General features: G+C 39.4%; 2 protein-coding genes across 7 annotated transcripts in view; one reads left to right on the plus strand and one right to left on the minus strand.

Annotated features, from left to right (window-relative positions):
- RNF13 (ring finger protein 13) overlaps positions 1-7,156 on the minus strand; it is a 124,904-nt gene extending 117,748 nt beyond the window's left edge. For all 6 annotated transcript variants that reach the window (XM_081569460.1, XM_081569459.1, XM_081569461.1 and 3 more), the window contains exon 1: positions 7,054-7,156. The gene's annotated coding sequence lies outside the window, so the exon portion shown is untranslated. The remainder of the gene's footprint in view (positions 1-7,053) is intronic.
- ANKUB1 (ankyrin repeat and ubiquitin domain containing 1) overlaps positions 1-16,796 on the plus strand; it is a 76,697-nt gene that overhangs the window by 21,049 nt on the left and 38,852 nt on the right. The window lies entirely within an intron of this gene.

Raw genomic sequence — 16,796 nt, forward strand, 5'->3', positions numbered from 1 at the left:
CAGTAAATTCATAGAGACAAAAAACAAACTGGTGCTGCCAGGGGCTGGTGGCAGCAGAGAATGGGTACAAGTTTTTAATTTCTAGTGATAAAAATGTTTGGAACTAGATAGAGAGTGGTGGTTGCACAACACTGTGATTTACTAAGTACCACCCAATTATTAACTTTAAAATTGTTAATTTTATGTTGGATGAACTTCACCTCAAAAAATGTTAAGCAATTAATATTTATAATACTTATATAAATGTATAACTTACAACCACAGTTCTTCCTTTTTGAAGCTCAAATATGTAAATTACAAGGACAGTGATTAGATAAATTATTCTTCAATATTTAATGAGGTGTTTTACACCTAAGCAAAGCAGAAATTCAGCTCCTACTCTCTTATGACTTGATTTAGAAATATTTACCTATCATCAGGTGGGATTATTTTTCCCTGAAGATTCATTCCCTCTAAAAGTTTAACTGGATATCCTGATCATTAGAAAATGAGCCCAAACTGGAGTCAATCTAACTCTGACAAATTTTTTTAGCCCCTTAGAAATAACCCTAAGTCAAATTCTTACCTGACCAGAAGCTCTCTCATTTCAATAAGCAGAATACCTATAATTTTCAGCTGTCTTCTCAATTTACATCAATGTGGCTATGGACATATATAAGTTTTAATGTCCAAATATTTCAATATTTGGGTTACTGATACCCTAAAACCACACAATTAACACTGTTCCTCAGAATAAGAGTTCCTCGAATAGGATTTATACCACTGAAATAACTGGAAGCAAGATAAATATCTTCTCCATGGATCATTCTCTTAAAAGGAATATAAAGATAGATATAAAGATGCCTGATCATGTTACTCCCTGCCTAAAATTCCTTAATAGATTAAACAACTTTTAGAATAAAGTTGAAAACTAAAAAGTTCATGAACTGCTCCAGTTTTGTCCCTCGCCATTCCTACTCAGTCTCCTCTAACCTCTAACTATCTGAACTTTCTCTTCTCTCAGCCTCTCATTATGTGCCTTCTTCGGGCCACCTTGGTGTAACAAAACATTTAACTTGTTCATCACTCCTTGAAGTTAGGGACTATACAGTTTCAGATTTGAGATACTTAGCACCTAGCACAGTAATCAAAGGCTGTTGTAAAACTAAAGTGTGAATAACTAGTAACATCCTTTACTGGGGTCTAAAATATTATGGCTTCTTTTCCCTTCATAATGGCAAGAGGGGAAACTACATGTTAGGCTATATTTTACCTTGTTTTTTAAAATTACAACGTAGTCTTCTTAGTAAATAACATCAAATAGGTAGCATTAATTTTGTAGACATCTTTTTTAAACATCTAGTTTGTTAACTAAAAGCATAAATTCAGTCTGATTATTATTCAATAGAAGTTCATGATTGGCTCTGTTTTATCTGTATTAGTAAAGTGAAATGATAAAAGACATTTTGTAAGTCTTAAAAGCAGACTTTTTTAACTGGAAAATTCAAACTACTTCATTTTACAAATGAGGAAATGAACTAAGAGGTCAAGTTATTTATGCAAAGTCACCTAGCTACTTATTGGGCAAGTTGGGGAACACCAAGATAACCAGATTCCTTTAATGGTGATGCTTTCAGCTACAATATAACTGTATTTCCACTTCAACCTCATAGGCAATGCATAGGCCAGGCAATGCAATTCACAGCACACTTCTCTTTCTCTGTACCTTCAATCTAGTGAGCACAAGGGGCCCTTAATATTTGTTACACTCAACTGATTCCTCTGTCTTTAAGATCTGGCCCTTGCCTTAACACAACTTCCTTCTCCCCATCATAAATATTTAATGAGTACCTACATTTGCTGAGTATTAAATACATCAAAGTCATTTCATTGGGAAAAGGGGAAATGGGGAGACATGCATGAGTCAGAATGATGCAGTCCCTTCCTTTAAAGTGCTCTACAAAATTAGTTACAATCTGCTACAGGACTCGTACTTTATCTGTTCAGGATCATGATTTCATATTCAACACAGAATACAAGAAAAATCTAATTACTTTCAACTATTAAAATTAACCTTATTTTAAAATAAGCTCCATGAGGGCAAGGATTTTTTAAATTTTTTTTGGTTCATTAACATACCCTGCATGCCTAGAACAATGCCTGACATAAAAAATACTTCAATATTTGTTGAGTGAATGATTGCAATAGAAAAATTCGTAAGTAGTGGAGTCCAAGTAATGTTTCCAGCAATGGAGTAAGAGAATATGCAAACCGTTCTTGTCTTAATGCTTATGCCTAATGTCCAATTTTTTATTTGATTGGCCAGTTACTTGGGCCTTGCATTACAGGAAACTAAAAACAGTTCAGAGATGAGTAAATTACTATACTGCTTAACTTAATATCATGCCACTACCTAACTGCACCAAACTCTAGAAAATCTGCCAAGAAAGGAAACCACAGGCCGTTCTACTTAGATCTGAGCCCTTTTTGAAGTATGCTGCTGCTGCTAAGTCGCTTCAGTCGTGTCCAACTCTGTGCGACCCCATAGAAGGCAGCCAACCAGGCTCCTCCGTCCCTAGGATTCTCCAGGCCAGAATACTGGAATGGGTTGCCATTTCCTTCTCCAATGCATGCAAGCATGCTAAGTCGCTTCAGTTGTGTCCGACTCTGTGACCCCATGGACAGCAGCCCACCAGGCTCCTCTGTCCATGGGACTCTCCAGGGAAGAATAATGGAGTGGGTTGCCATTTCCTTCTCCATTTTTGAAGTATAAAGGGCCTCTAGGCGTGTTTCTTCCTTGCAACAGGATAGAACTGGTATTATCATTATCATCATCATACAAAATGAGGAAACTGAAGCCAGAGAATGGGTTCACGGACTCAGAATTGCTAGACGTCCTACCACACCAGGCGGCCTTCTCTCATCCTCTGAGCTTCTTCTCCCAGTGTCTCGGCTATAAGTAGAATACAATCTCTCTAGATCCTCTCTTCATTGCTGACCCATAACAAGCACACAGATTCTCTGATTTTAAAGGTTTTGCTATTAATCAATTCAGGGTAACAAAGAGGGGTGACACAAAATAAGAAATCTGGAGATGTTACAATGCAACATACAACACGTGTGTATAAGTGTCTGGTACTATATAAAAATCACAGCATCTTTCCAAGTTCTTAATGTGAGAATCCCTACTCTTCAATTTACTGGCTCTCTTTTGAAATAATAAATAAGAGCCTTGCTAAGTTTCCAAAATTTTCCCTCCCCACTACCTTACCCCTATCCTCCCAGGACACAAAAAAACACTACAGGGAAAAACAGTGGGTAGAACTCTATCAAATGAGAAATCTGCATTTCTGAGGGTGTTCTGGAGTCACTTCCTTCCTGTGAAACTTACCCACAGGGGGACTGTGGCTTTAGACCATTTCCTCACAATGTCAGCAACTGGTCTCTTCTCTTTTTATGAAGTACACAGAGCTCCCAGGTTCCACTTTACATTTCCAAACATCTGAACTAATCCTCAGCTCCAAAGCCAAAGACTGTATCATGAATTCGTCTCCTAAATCCCCTTCCGCCACCAACATCTGTTCTTCATCATAATACCCTCCCCAAAATGAGGCCCATACTTCTACTGGTTCCCAGGGTCACTTAACATTCTCAATCTAAACCCTTCACAACAATCCCACCATCATCACTTCCTGCTTCAACCTCTGTAATTAAACTCCATGGTATTCCTACCTCCAGGCTTCCACTTCTTCGCTGGACTTTGTTCCAGATTAGTATCTATAAAGAGGGGTTCTTCTCAACCAAGAATCACGTACAAAATCCGTAACCTGGTTCCTTTAAGGATTCCTGTCAACTCTATCCATCTATCTTTATATCAGCTTGTTCCTTAAACATACTACCTTGGCAAATGTTCTCTGCTTTCCTACTTCTATACTTTTGCTTCAGCAGTGTCCTTAGGTGAAATTCTTTCTTCTATTGTCCTCCTCCAGTTGCTAACAATCTTTCAAATGGCCGCATCCTCAATATGAAAGGAAAAGGCTGAGGCATATGATTTATTGAACACATACTCTGTCTAGAGCTTTACAAATTATCCTTACCCCACAAAAACATAATGGCTTAATAATATATTTTTGAGGAAGGAGCTGAGGAAACCGAGGGTCAAAAGAGCTTACCCAAAGTCATCCAAATAAGCAAGAATCCAAAATAACTCCACAGCATTCTGTATTTTTTAATAGAACGTTATACAAGACAGGCTTTATTATCAGAATGCCTAGATTCAAATTTCAGTTACTCCACTAACAACATGTGTGAACTCAGAAAGTTATGCATTTTCGATGCCTTCATTTCCCTATCTACAAAAAGAGAATCACAAATATTTAGTGCTTAGAATTGTCTGCCTGTAGTAAACAACGTTAGCTATTATGACTATAATTGTTATCTATGTACTATGATATGTAAACTGACAATACTGATTATATGTTCTCATTGTTCCTAAATTAGCTTTTATGTAATGTAAAAGGATTATGAAAACTAGTATTTTTGATAAATGCTCAATAAATATTTGCTGAATACATGAATTTTGAAACACTGATTATCCACCATGATCTAATTAAAAGAAATGTCTATTAATTCTGTTTCTTCTTTTGAAAAAACTAACAATGCTTAGTTTCTTCCCTTTTTTACGTCATGTGAAATTACCATATGCAATGCCATATGGCAGTAATATGTCAAATGGTACAAAACACTACTTTGATCCAAACTCATTCTGACTTCTGCTAAACATTCCCAGATTTCAAAATGTCCAAAACCACACTTCTTACTTAAACGTCAACCATTTTTAGGTCATACCAACATGAAATAAGCACACCATGATATTTGACCAAGCCATTTCATATATCTTTATGGCAAAACCTATAAAACATAAAATGCCTTCCTATCCAATTTAGTTCAAAGACACAAACCTATCACACCCTTAGTCCTGCCCTTACTTAGCTAAAATTAGTGCCTGGAAAACTTTTGATAAATCTGTGTTACTCTGGGATGCAGGAAAACATCAAAGGAAGGGTGCTGAATGCAGTAACAGTTAGGCCCCTGCAAAATGCCTGCAAGAAATGAGCTTTAAACAAGGATAGATGAGAACTTACTCCCAATCCTTCAATATTAAATCCTGCAAATTAAGATCTTTGTCCACATGATTTACTGTTATACATGGAGACATGAGGCTGCTGGCTTCAAATAAAGGCAGGGGTAAAAAATATGTATTATTAAAACAGCTGTCATTCCTTACAGAGAGAATTAACTGGGCTTCTAGCCAACATTTCCAAAAAATAACAACAAAAACAACTACTTTGAGGCTTAACTATGTAACAGACATATTTTATATCAATTAATTCTTATAATTCTTCCCTTATTCACAGATAATGTCACAGAATTAGTAAATGGCAGAGCTGAAGGCTGAACCCAGTCTGACTCCCAAATTTGGGATCCAATGTTTTGCCACAATCCACAATAATAGGGTATACATTTACATCTTACTCTTCACATTCATACATTATTTTTTAAAACCTGAAACAAAAGCTTCATGAAATAATATTTACTCTTACTCCATAGGATGTCCTATGCTATTTTTTTGTTTTTTTCTAACATTAATGTCAATGCACTAAATTGATTTCAAATTCCCATGAGCCCTGCACTACACTTCTTTGTTACTGTTGTTTAGTCTCACCTGACTCGTTGCGACCCCATGGACTGTAGCCTGCCAGGCTCCTCTGTCCATGGGATTTCCCAGGCAAGAATACTGGAGTGGGTTGCCATGTCCTCCTCCAGGGGATATTCCCCATCCAGGGATCAACCCGCGACTCTTTCATTGGCAGGCGGATTCTTTACCACTGAGTCACCAGAAACGCCCACTACATTTCTTATCTACTATTTAAAGTTCTTTTAAACTGCTACCACAGAGTCCACATGCTGTTCAATAAAAAAAACAACCAAACAAAAAACCTGCTACTACATACAGCCCAGTTTTGTTACTCCAAAATGAAGCTAATCTCACAGACCCATTAAAATGTATCCCTAAAAAGATTAAATCCTTGAAAACCCTTCCTTAAACCCTGAATTGATGTATCTCTAACTAGAACTCTCGGATAGCACACCCATCTTATTTATTTACATTGTATCAAATACTGCAGATGTTCTCCTTGGAGAACAACAGATCACTGTGGAAAGGAATGCATGAGTTTTCCCTGTTCCTGCAGCATCACTGAGGAACACTTGTCAGGCTAGTTTGGGGAAACAACAAAGAATCTAAGCAGCTGCCCACGGTGCTGAAACTGAAGATGAAACGATGGTTTTGGAAATCTACTAATGCCAGATTAGGACAAAATAGAGGAATTTACCCAAAAGCTGACTGAGAACACTCAGTGACTGCCACCAAATATGCACGAGTGCTTCTGGGATCGCTTGGCTTCGGTGTTTGCCCACTCTCTCTCTGAGATAAAGTCCTTTCATCAGTGTGGGTCAACTCAATAAGCGTCCTGGCAGAGCTGCCAACTTTAGGGGGCAGGGACGTGGTTATCTGTCCCTAGCAGAATCACGTCCCACCTTCTATCTAGTTTCCGGGGTGGGGGTGGGGGTGGCAGGAAGGTTAGAAAGAAAAGAGGCGACTGCCCTCTTTTTTCCCAAAGACTAAAGCCTTCCCACAACTAAATTCAAGCGACTTCGCCCGGGGACGCCCGGAAAGAGACGACTTCCGGACAGCTTCCCAGGCTCAAGACACCTCAAGAGCGGAATGCAAGAAGCAAAACAGATAACCCAACAACTTTAGATACACACAAACTCATGGCGCAGGAATGCAAGGGAGAGTCGGCCTCTGAGCGCAGGGTTTTTTATTATACCTTCTGCAAAACAAAACTAAACTAAACTAATTTCCTCCGCACCCAGACTGAGGAGCAGCCAAGAGAACGGCGGCGAGGCCGCCTCAGAGCTTCAGGGCGGGCGAGGGGGTGTGTTCTCCCCGGCAGGCCCCACGGGGGAAAACCTGCCGTCCGGCCGTGGAGACGCAGGAGAGGATCTTACCTGGAAGCTGACCCTGCAACACAAACAGGCACGCCAGCCGCGTCGCTGCAGAAGTCTCTATCCCGACTTCATGACTGAATCTCCGCACCGACCCCCACAGCCCAGAGCCGGAGCGCGTACGACAACACCAAAGGCGAGGCGGAAGTCCCGCCCCTTGCGCCTCATTGGCCCGCACCCGAAGGTAGAGGAAAGCCATTGGGCCATAGAACTGCTCTCTAAGGCTCCTTCCCACTCTCTCGCTGAGTCTAGCTGCTTGCTCGGGTCCAGCTCGGAGAGATGCCTAGTGCGCGGAGTCGCGTTCTTGGCCTCGTGACCGTTCCTCTCTGGAATGGAAGGGCAGGGCAGGGTGGGGCTGGCTTGTGGAGCGAGGCTGAAGGATCTGCTTTTGGCGGGGAAAAGGGTAGGATGGCCGAGGGGATTGGCTATGGAATCCTGCCCCCAGGAGTGGAGGCCGTGGGTCAGGAGGGGATCGGACCGAGCGGCCAGAGCTGGCTGGCCTAGTCCGTTCGGGCTGTTTAGGCCGAAGAAGCCCGAGATCCAGCTGGCTGGCTCCCCCTGGGCGGGCCTGCTCTGGAGCCGTCGCAACTCTTTCCTGTGCCGCACTCACCCGACCAGTGGAAGAGGCGAGGACGAGGCCTTATCCCTTCTGCACCGCCTCCAGGCCGAGATCTAGAAGGATGGAACCAAGGCCAGCGCCTTAGAGCCCCAGTCGCCTTGTTAGAAGAGCGAGCAGCCCTAGGGCTGAACACTAGTCCCCCGATGCCACAGTGGAATCCGTGCTGACGTCTGCGCTTTGGGTCTGACACGCGCCATCCCCGAGACTCAGCAAAAGTCAAACCGTGTGATTAAACCCTAGGTCAGCCTTTTAAAACCCTTCTTTCCTTTAATGAACAACAACAACAAAAAAAATGTTGCCTTCTGATAAGACTTCCTTGCCCCAAGTACTCCGGTTTTAAACCAAGCTACTTTTAAACTTGAATTATCCGGGTTGAAACATCCAACATCCACGGTGATGAGCCAGTTAACAACTAGACACTGTAGAGAGGTAATGTGGGCTTACTGCAAGGATTGCAAAGAGTTATGATCTAGAATGCCAGGAACTATATTCTGGCTCTGCTTCTGCTTCAAAATAAGGCGCCTTTAAGAGCCAGTGACAGGCTTCACTTGCTTCAACCTCACTTTTAGAAAAAGGAGGGCTGAGGGGGAGTTATCACCTGGAGCACCTGCAGAATACCCCTGGCTGCAACTTGCTACCTGGATTGCTCTGGGGAGACCTAAGGAACAGGAGGACCCCCTGTTGTGTATCCTTTTGTGCCTTTCACTTTTTGTACCTTTTGAGTATTACTCGCTCAAAATTTAAATACAAAAGTCTGAATCAAGTTACAATAAAATAAACAAAGGTCATCAAAGGTACTGTCCTCTTCAGTGTATCCCTGACTATACATTCTGTATATTCTTAGATTCTCATCAGTTGTAAAGACATTCAATACTTAATAAACAGTCCTGCCTTTAAGAAAGTCATAAGGAAAAATCAGAATCGGGAATATTATTATGAAGGCTAGTGTAATAGGTGTAAGTATAGTTAGAATATCCCTGTAAGCATTTTTTCATCAAATTATCTCAATCTGGCTTTATATTAAATCAGAGATTCCTTGCATGACATCAAGAAAAGTAAAAAATAATAATGTCCACATTTTACAGGTTAAAAAGAATAGCTTTGTTCACGCCTTAAAGACACTTTGGGGGATTTCCCTGGTGGTCCAGTGGCTACGACTCTGCACTCCCTTTGTTGGCGGCGGGGGTTTGATCCCTGGTCAAGGAATTAGATCCCACATGTCACAGCTAAGGCCTAATGCAGCCAAATAAATATTTTTAAAAAATAAAATAAAGACACACTGGATACAGAACATTTTAATCTGACTTTATTGTGCTCTTTTAATCACAATAGATATAGTTCTTTCAGTTACAAACAAGGTAATGTGTTATTCTGCAATTAGGCAGATGAATTGTGCTACATCCTGCAGAAGCATTTATTCTCCCCATTGTGTTGAATGAAGACAAACTGAAAGAAAATAGATTGGAAAAATGTATTGATTTTTTTAAGTAGGTTAGACAGTAAGGTTGATAAACATCTTAACTATGGTTTTCTAGAGCATGAAGGGTTAATGTGGTACCTGATATTAATAGCCACTAATTATCTTCTTATATAGACAAAAGAAAATTCAGACTCTGACAGTTTTTTATTTTTTATATCCTCCTAAAAGTACAAACAGCATATAAAGTTGTAGAATTTCCTAACTCTAATATACTGTATGGAGAAGGAAATGGCAACCCACTCTAGTATTCTTGCCTAGAGAATCCCATAGACAGAGGAGCCGCTCAGGCTACAGTCCATGGAGTCACAAAGAGTCGGACACGGCTTAGCGACTAAACAAAATATAATGTAAGACAGCAACAACTAAAAAGACAAGATACCCAACAACAATTATCTAAAGTGGTTTAGAAGTAGTTTTTCCTAAATAATGAAAAGAATGCAGGCAGTTTCTTTAATCACCAAGATCAACTAGAGACATTAAAATTACTCTGGGTGTTATTACATTTAGAATCAGAAAAAAAGTAATTTTTGATTCAGATAAAAAGATTTTTGACAAGAAGAAAGTAAAATTATTACTGTGATAGAAGAAGGATTAGAATCCATTGTTATTGTTGTTGTTCATTAGCTTAGTCATGTGACCCCATGGACTGTAGCCTGCCAGGCTCCTCTGTCCAAGAGATTTCCCAGGCAAGAATACTGGAATGGCTTGCCATTTCCTCCTCCAGGGGATCTTCCTCACCCAGGGATTGAACCCGAGTCTCCTACCTTGGTAGGTGGATTCTTTACCACTGAGCAATCTGGGAAGTCCATAAAGGATCACAGGAATCCATATATGTATGGAATACACACATTTGAAAAAGTACTAAACAGGACTTCTAAAATTTGTTTTAGCAAATTTTTAGCCAAAGATTAGAAAGTCTCCCATTTCTTTACCAAATTCTAAACTAATCAGTAAGTTAATCTTATAAATAAAGAAAAGTTCAGAACACACACACACACACAGGTATTAAAAGGTATTTCAATAAGTTTATTTTCAAGGATTTAAGAAAGGTCAGACCCCAAAAATGTTCTATTTAAATCCAAATGCCTTAAAAAATGATCTGGTCATTATTTCCCTTGAGATGAGTTGCAGATGACTGACATACAATTTCAACTTTTCCTTTCTTAGTTGGGTCATTGAGAAGCAGTCTTCCTTCATTTGCTAAAAAAATTATCACAAAATAAGCACACAAAAATTCAGATGACACAATGTAATATAAAGATGTAAGAACTCAGGAATATGGATCAAGAGAGTCATTTTGGGAAACAATTTGGCATTATCTGAAAAGACTGGAAAGTAATATTTTCTATGACACAACAATTCCTATCTAGGTGTCCCTAAAGAAACACAAAATAAATTCATAACTAGGTTCATTGTGGTGAAATTTAAAGGAAAAAAAAAGCAGACATTCTTAAACAGAAAGAAAAATGACATGCAAAGGAATGGCAGCTGGCTTCTCAATAGGCACACAAGAAACCAGGAGTCAATGAAATGATATCCTCAAATACTAACATAAATAGTTACAATTGTCAACCTAGAATTTGTTGTGTCAAGGTAAGCCATCATTTAAAAATGAGAGCAGGGGCTTCCCTGGTGACTCAGTGGTAAAGAATCCGCCTATCAATGCAGAAGACACGGGTTCGATCCCTGATCTGGGAAGATTCCATTTGCCACGAGGTCACTAAGCCTGTGCACCACAACTACTGAAGCCTGCACTCTAGAGCCCATGCTCTACAAAAACCACTGAAATTAGCCCTCAAATTGAGAGTAGCCTCTGCTCACTGCAACTAGAGAAAAACCCATCCAGTAACGAAGACCCAGCACAGCCAAAAATAAACAAATAAAATTATATTAAATAAATCCCCCTTTAAAAAAAACTGAACAAAGACAATACAGGTAAAGAAAAATCATAGGCCAATCTCACTTTGAATGAATATTACTAAGATCCCAAATAAAACATTCGTAAACTAAAACTAGCAAAGCTTTAAAAATAAATACTATGACCAAACAATGCTGAATTTAAGATAACATTATAAAATTGACTGGTACGATTCACCACATTAATATATTTAAACTGAAAAGTTTATCTTAATATATGCAAAATAATCACTTGAGAATTAAAGGAGGGACCTATATCGTACAAAATTGTCAAAGAAACTTTCTGAAAAGCTGACATAAGTCAAAATTTAAAGAACAAAACATCACAGGAACCAATTCTAATCAATTTAAGTTAAAAAAGGAAATCAGCTTGAAGAATATGACAATACTCACAAGATTAAAGGGATGCCTGAAGTACAGTCTTATAAAGATCAATAACCAGTGGCTCTAATTGTCCCACTGAATCAATATTGTCATCCTGGCAGTACTACTCCAGCCATTTTCATCATTCTGTTCACAATTCAAATTCCAATGAGGGTGTTTTCCACTGGCTTATTCTGTGGCACATGTTCATCCCTTGATGCCTTAATTAACTGTTTCATGAGATCACACACCACAGGAGAGAAGTAAGGAAATTGGGATGATGTCATCAGAAAAAGATAGAATAAATGCTAGTAAGGGCACCTAGAAAGCATATTCAAATGTCCTGAGGTTGGAGCAAGTCTAGCATAATTGAGGGTAAGGGAACCATTGGGGCTGGAGTATAGTGAGGGAAGGGATGGGAGGTAAGAGAAGAGGTTTAATTGGACACTAGTATTCAAGGCAAGGTTCTCGACTAGCCAAATCAGTCTCATCTGGGAGCTTGTTAAAAATCTCAGTTCTCAAGCCCAGGCAGAGAATCAGATTTTTCTGGGAGTCAGGCTTAGGGATCTATGTTTTAACTCCAAATGATTCTTTAAAATGCTTACATTTGAAAATCACTGATGTGGAGGTCTGTAGAACATAATAAAGGTCTCAGTTTTTCAGTTGTTGTCTTTTGTTTGTTTGTTTGCAGGGGGAGGGGGTGGGAAGGGAGAGTCGACCACACCATGCATCTTGCAGGATCTTAGCTCCCCTGCCAGGGATTGAACCCCGGGTCTATGGCCATGAAAGTGTCAAGTGCTAACCACTGGACTGCCAGGGAATTCTCAAAAGGTTCCAGTTCTATCGTTAAGGCAATTAGGAATTTCAAGCCAAGAAATGACGTGATCTAATTTGCATTTCAAGAGAACCACCCTGCAACTATGTAGGAAACAGATTGAAGAAAGACATGAGTGAAAACAAGAAGGCCGGTCAGGGGATTGCTGCAATAATCCAAGAAGAAAATAATGGGCAGGACCAAAGTTGTGGCAGTAGAGATGGAAAGAAGTCAGAGTGAAGATGTATTCTGGAGTTTAAATAATGAGGATTTGATGATGGGCGTGGAAGCTGAGAGAAAAAGGAAAAATGATGACTGCCAGGTTTCTGATTTGAGCAGCTGCGTGACGGGTGGTACCATTTATGACACAGAGAAAACTGGGTGATAAAGAGAAAAAATCGGAGGGAAAAAGCACACATTCGTTTTTGTATATGTTAAGACTGACATATCTAAATGGAGATGTTCAGGAGGCATCTGAATGTAAAGTGGGGGATAATAACAGCAGATATAGATTTAGGAATCTTCATTGTAAAAATAGCATTAAATACACAGGAGTGTATGAGATGATTTACAGGCAGCCTCCTTTGCAGTACTTTAAAAAAAAAACAACTAAACTAATATTTGGAGCTAGCATCTAGTGTGAGTTGAGCAGGTAGCCATCTCCATGTTATGTTCCAAGACTCCTTGGCTCATGTCCCCCAGTTTTTTCCATATGGAACTGTTTCAATGAAACCCTCAATTTATGCAGTAGTTGTTTTCCTTAGACTCAAAAAAGAAGAGTAGATATTGGAGATTTCATTGTCAGCCCCTGACGCCTCATATTTCATAAATTCTCCCCTCCCCTGCCACTCTCTTGCAAATTGCAAGATCAAATACATTTTTCAGGCAGAGAAGGATACTCTACAGAAGAGAAAATACAACAGAAAAGATGAGAACACAGATCTGAGACAGCACTGTCCTCATCTGTGGCGCTTGGATGAAAATGTCTAAGTTTTCTCCACAATTTAGACACAGAACAGGAGACAAAACAACACCATGTGCCAGCAGAAGGGGAGAGACAAGCATGATACGCTTGATTTTACTAAATGGGGCAGCAGTTAAAGTTAGAATTTAATTTAAAATTCTGTAATGATATAAAACACTCCAAATAACACAATGGTACTTAAACAGTACTTTAATTAGCCTACTGTTTGTTCTGTTTCAGTTGACAATATGCTGTTATATAATTGTTATTTCCTCCAATACTGCTTGTTTTCCCGATTGTAGATTTCTTTTCTGTTCACTGCTTGTTATTTCCTGTTTCATGCATGAATTTATTCCAGCCATCAATCACACAATTTCACTTCCTTGATAGAGGCTTAGCATCTGGTGACGAGCTCTATAATCTGGAAATTCTCCCAGCTTCCATCGTGATTGTGGCTAAATCTTATCAACTTGGCAATGTAATGAAATGCATCAGCCTTTAGTTTGTTCATTTCCAAAAATAAAGATGTGGGGGAACTGCTGAATTACACGTGCATGTGTTCAGATGATTAAATTAAAGCACTAGGTATGTTAAATAGTGTCTTCCCTTGTGGCTCAGTTGGTAAAGAATTTGTCTGCAGTTCAGGAGACGTGGGTTCAATCCCTGGGTTGGGAAGATCACTGGGAGAAGGAAATGGCAACCCACTCCAGTATTCTTGCCTGAAAAATCCCATGGACAGAGGAGCCTGGCAGGATACAGTCCATGGGGTTGCAAAAGTTGGCCACGACTTAGCAACTAAACCACCACCACCACTATCACGTTAGATAGTAATAATAACCAGCTAATGGGAAAAAAAGACAGACAGTATATGAGAATTGCTAGAATTGATTGCTTTTTTAGCCTTTCTTCTTTTTTCTGGCCCTGATACACAGCATATGGGGCCTCCCAGGTGGCTCAATGGGTAAAGAATCTGCCTGCAGTGAGGGACATGCAGGAGAAGTGGGTTCGATCCCTGGGACTGGAAGATTCCCTGGAGGATGGTGTGGCAACCCACTCCAGTATTCTTGCCTGGAGAATCTCATGGACAGAAGAGCCTGGTGGGCTACAGTTCATGGGGTCGCAAAGAGTCGGACATGACTGAAGCAAATGAGCATGTAGGCATGCAGCATGTGGGATCTTAATTCCCTGACCAGGGATCAAACCTGTACCCACAGCAGTGGAAGCTTGCTGTCTTAATCAGTGGACCACCAGTGAAGTCCTTAGCTTTTTCCAATTTTTACTTGCAGTCTTCTCTGGCTTACCTCTCTGCTACTTCATAATGACTTTACTTTTTGTTGATGTTGTTCTTTAATTTTTACAATGTTGTGTTGGCTTCTGCCATACAACAATGCAAACCAGCCACAACTACACACATATCCCCTCCTACTTGAACCTCCCACCCCTCCAGGTCATAACAGAGCACCAGACTAGGCTGTGTTATACAGCAACTTCTTACCAGCTATCCATTTTTCATATGATAGTGTACATATGTTGATGCTACTTTCTCCATTCATCCCACTCTCTCCATCCTCCACTCTGCCCACAAGTCCATTCTCTACATCTTCATCTCCATTCCTGCAAATAGGTTCATCAATACCATTTTTCTAGTTCCCATATATATGTTAATATACAATATTTGTTTTTCTCTTTTTGACTCCATTCTGTATAACAGGCTCTAGGTTCATCCACCTCATTAATACTGACTCAAATTTGTGTTTTTTAATGGCTGAGTAATATTCCATTGTATATATGTACCACATCTTATTTATCCATTCATCTGTCAATGGAAATCTAGGTTGCTTCCATGTCCTGGCTATTGTAAATAGTTTGCTTCAATGAACATTAGGGTACATGTGTCTTTTAGAATTGTGGTTTTCTCAGGGTATATGCCCAGTAATGGGGTTGCTGGATTATATGGTAAATTTATTCCTACTTTTTTAAGGAATCTCCATAGTGTTCTCCATAATGGCTGTATCAGTTTACATTCTCACCAACTGTGTAGGAGGGTTCCCTCTTCTCCACATGCTCTCCAGCATTTATTGTTTGTAGATTTTTTGATGATGACCCTTCTGACTGATGCGAAGTGATACCTCATTGTATTAATAGTTTTGGTTTCCACTTCTCTAATAATTAGTGATGTTGAGCATCTTTTCATGTATTTATTGGCCATCTGCTTGTCTTTTTGGAGAAATGTATAACGACTTTACTTTTTATCATTGATCTCTTCATATTTGGTGCCAAGTAAAACTTTTAATTAGGCACATTTTATTCTTAAACCTTTCCAATCTTTCCTTTCAACATTGTTATTTCCCATATCAAACTCTCTATCCCCAGGAGATCAGTGCTTTCAAAATATTCCCAGACTTTTCCTGTTCCCCCTGCTCCCTTCACTAATAATAATAACAATAACAGTAGTGGCAATAACACTATTTTAAGTTCTTTTATATGCTATGTTATAAATCTCATGACAACCTTAGGTCCTATTGTATTTCTTTTCACAGATCAGGAAACTGTAAGGTTCCAAGAAATGAAATAACTCATCCAAACACACACAGCTAGTGAGAAATTAAATAGACCTCTTGAGCTCTGAAACTGGAACTTGAATGCAAGTCCATCCAAAAGGTTCAGAGCCTGAACTTTGAACCGAAATGACAAACAATGAGTAGCCAGTATATCAGGAGAGAGAGGGAAGGCTCAAGTTGGAACCAAATGACTCTCTTCTGTATAATCTGGGGCAAACAATGCAACTTCTTATTCATAGATTCCACAACATTCTCTGTCTATGCCTAACTGTCCTGCCTAATAGCACCCCTTATCTGAGCGTATGCTTCTCTCTGAATACCTAAAATTTACCTTAGATCCTCAAAGCTCCACTTCCAGCTAACTATCATTTAGAAAACTTGTTAGTAAATGAACACAGGAGTAGTAGCCTTGTTGGAGTTGCATGTTTTATAAAGCAGGTTTCAAAACCACAATATCTTAAATGAAAACGAAATTTTAGATACTGAAAAGAATGAGTGAAAAACTTGATGGTCAAGGGAAATCTTCCTGGTACCCCTCAATTATGACATCTCGTAGACCAGCGATCCTTAAACTATTATCATAGGAACACTTGAGCATTAATCCAAATGCAGATTCTGGTTCCATCACAGGTCTGCAATGGAGCCTGAGAGTCTATAGTTTCAGCAAGTGCCCAGGTGATACTGATACTGCTGATCACCAGACCAAACTTCTAAATCATCCATTTCTTTTAGAATTAAGTCCATTTTCTTTCATCTTTGATTCTTTTCTTGTTTTTCTTTGTTAAATAGCAAATTTGGGAAACAGTAAGATCTGATTTTTAGTTTCCTCTTTGTCTGACCCAAGAGGATATTCCTTACTTCCTTGCAAGTTCTGCTCTTATGAAGATGTATTATATTTAGCTAAATATATCTAAGGGTTTTAGTATTGCCCAAATGCACATGATTGTTTTACCAGTTAAAATAAAAACAATAATAAATTACTTTCTTAAAAAAACTAAAACAATACCTTAAAAGAATCAGGAATAATA

This window comes from Giraffa tippelskirchi, chromosome 2 (assembly GCF_054371585.1).
Source record: "Giraffa tippelskirchi isolate mGirTip1 chromosome 2, T2T-mGirTip1v1.2.pri, whole genome shotgun sequence".
Taxonomy (NCBI): Eukaryota; Metazoa; Chordata; class Mammalia; order Artiodactyla; family Giraffidae; genus Giraffa; species Giraffa tippelskirchi.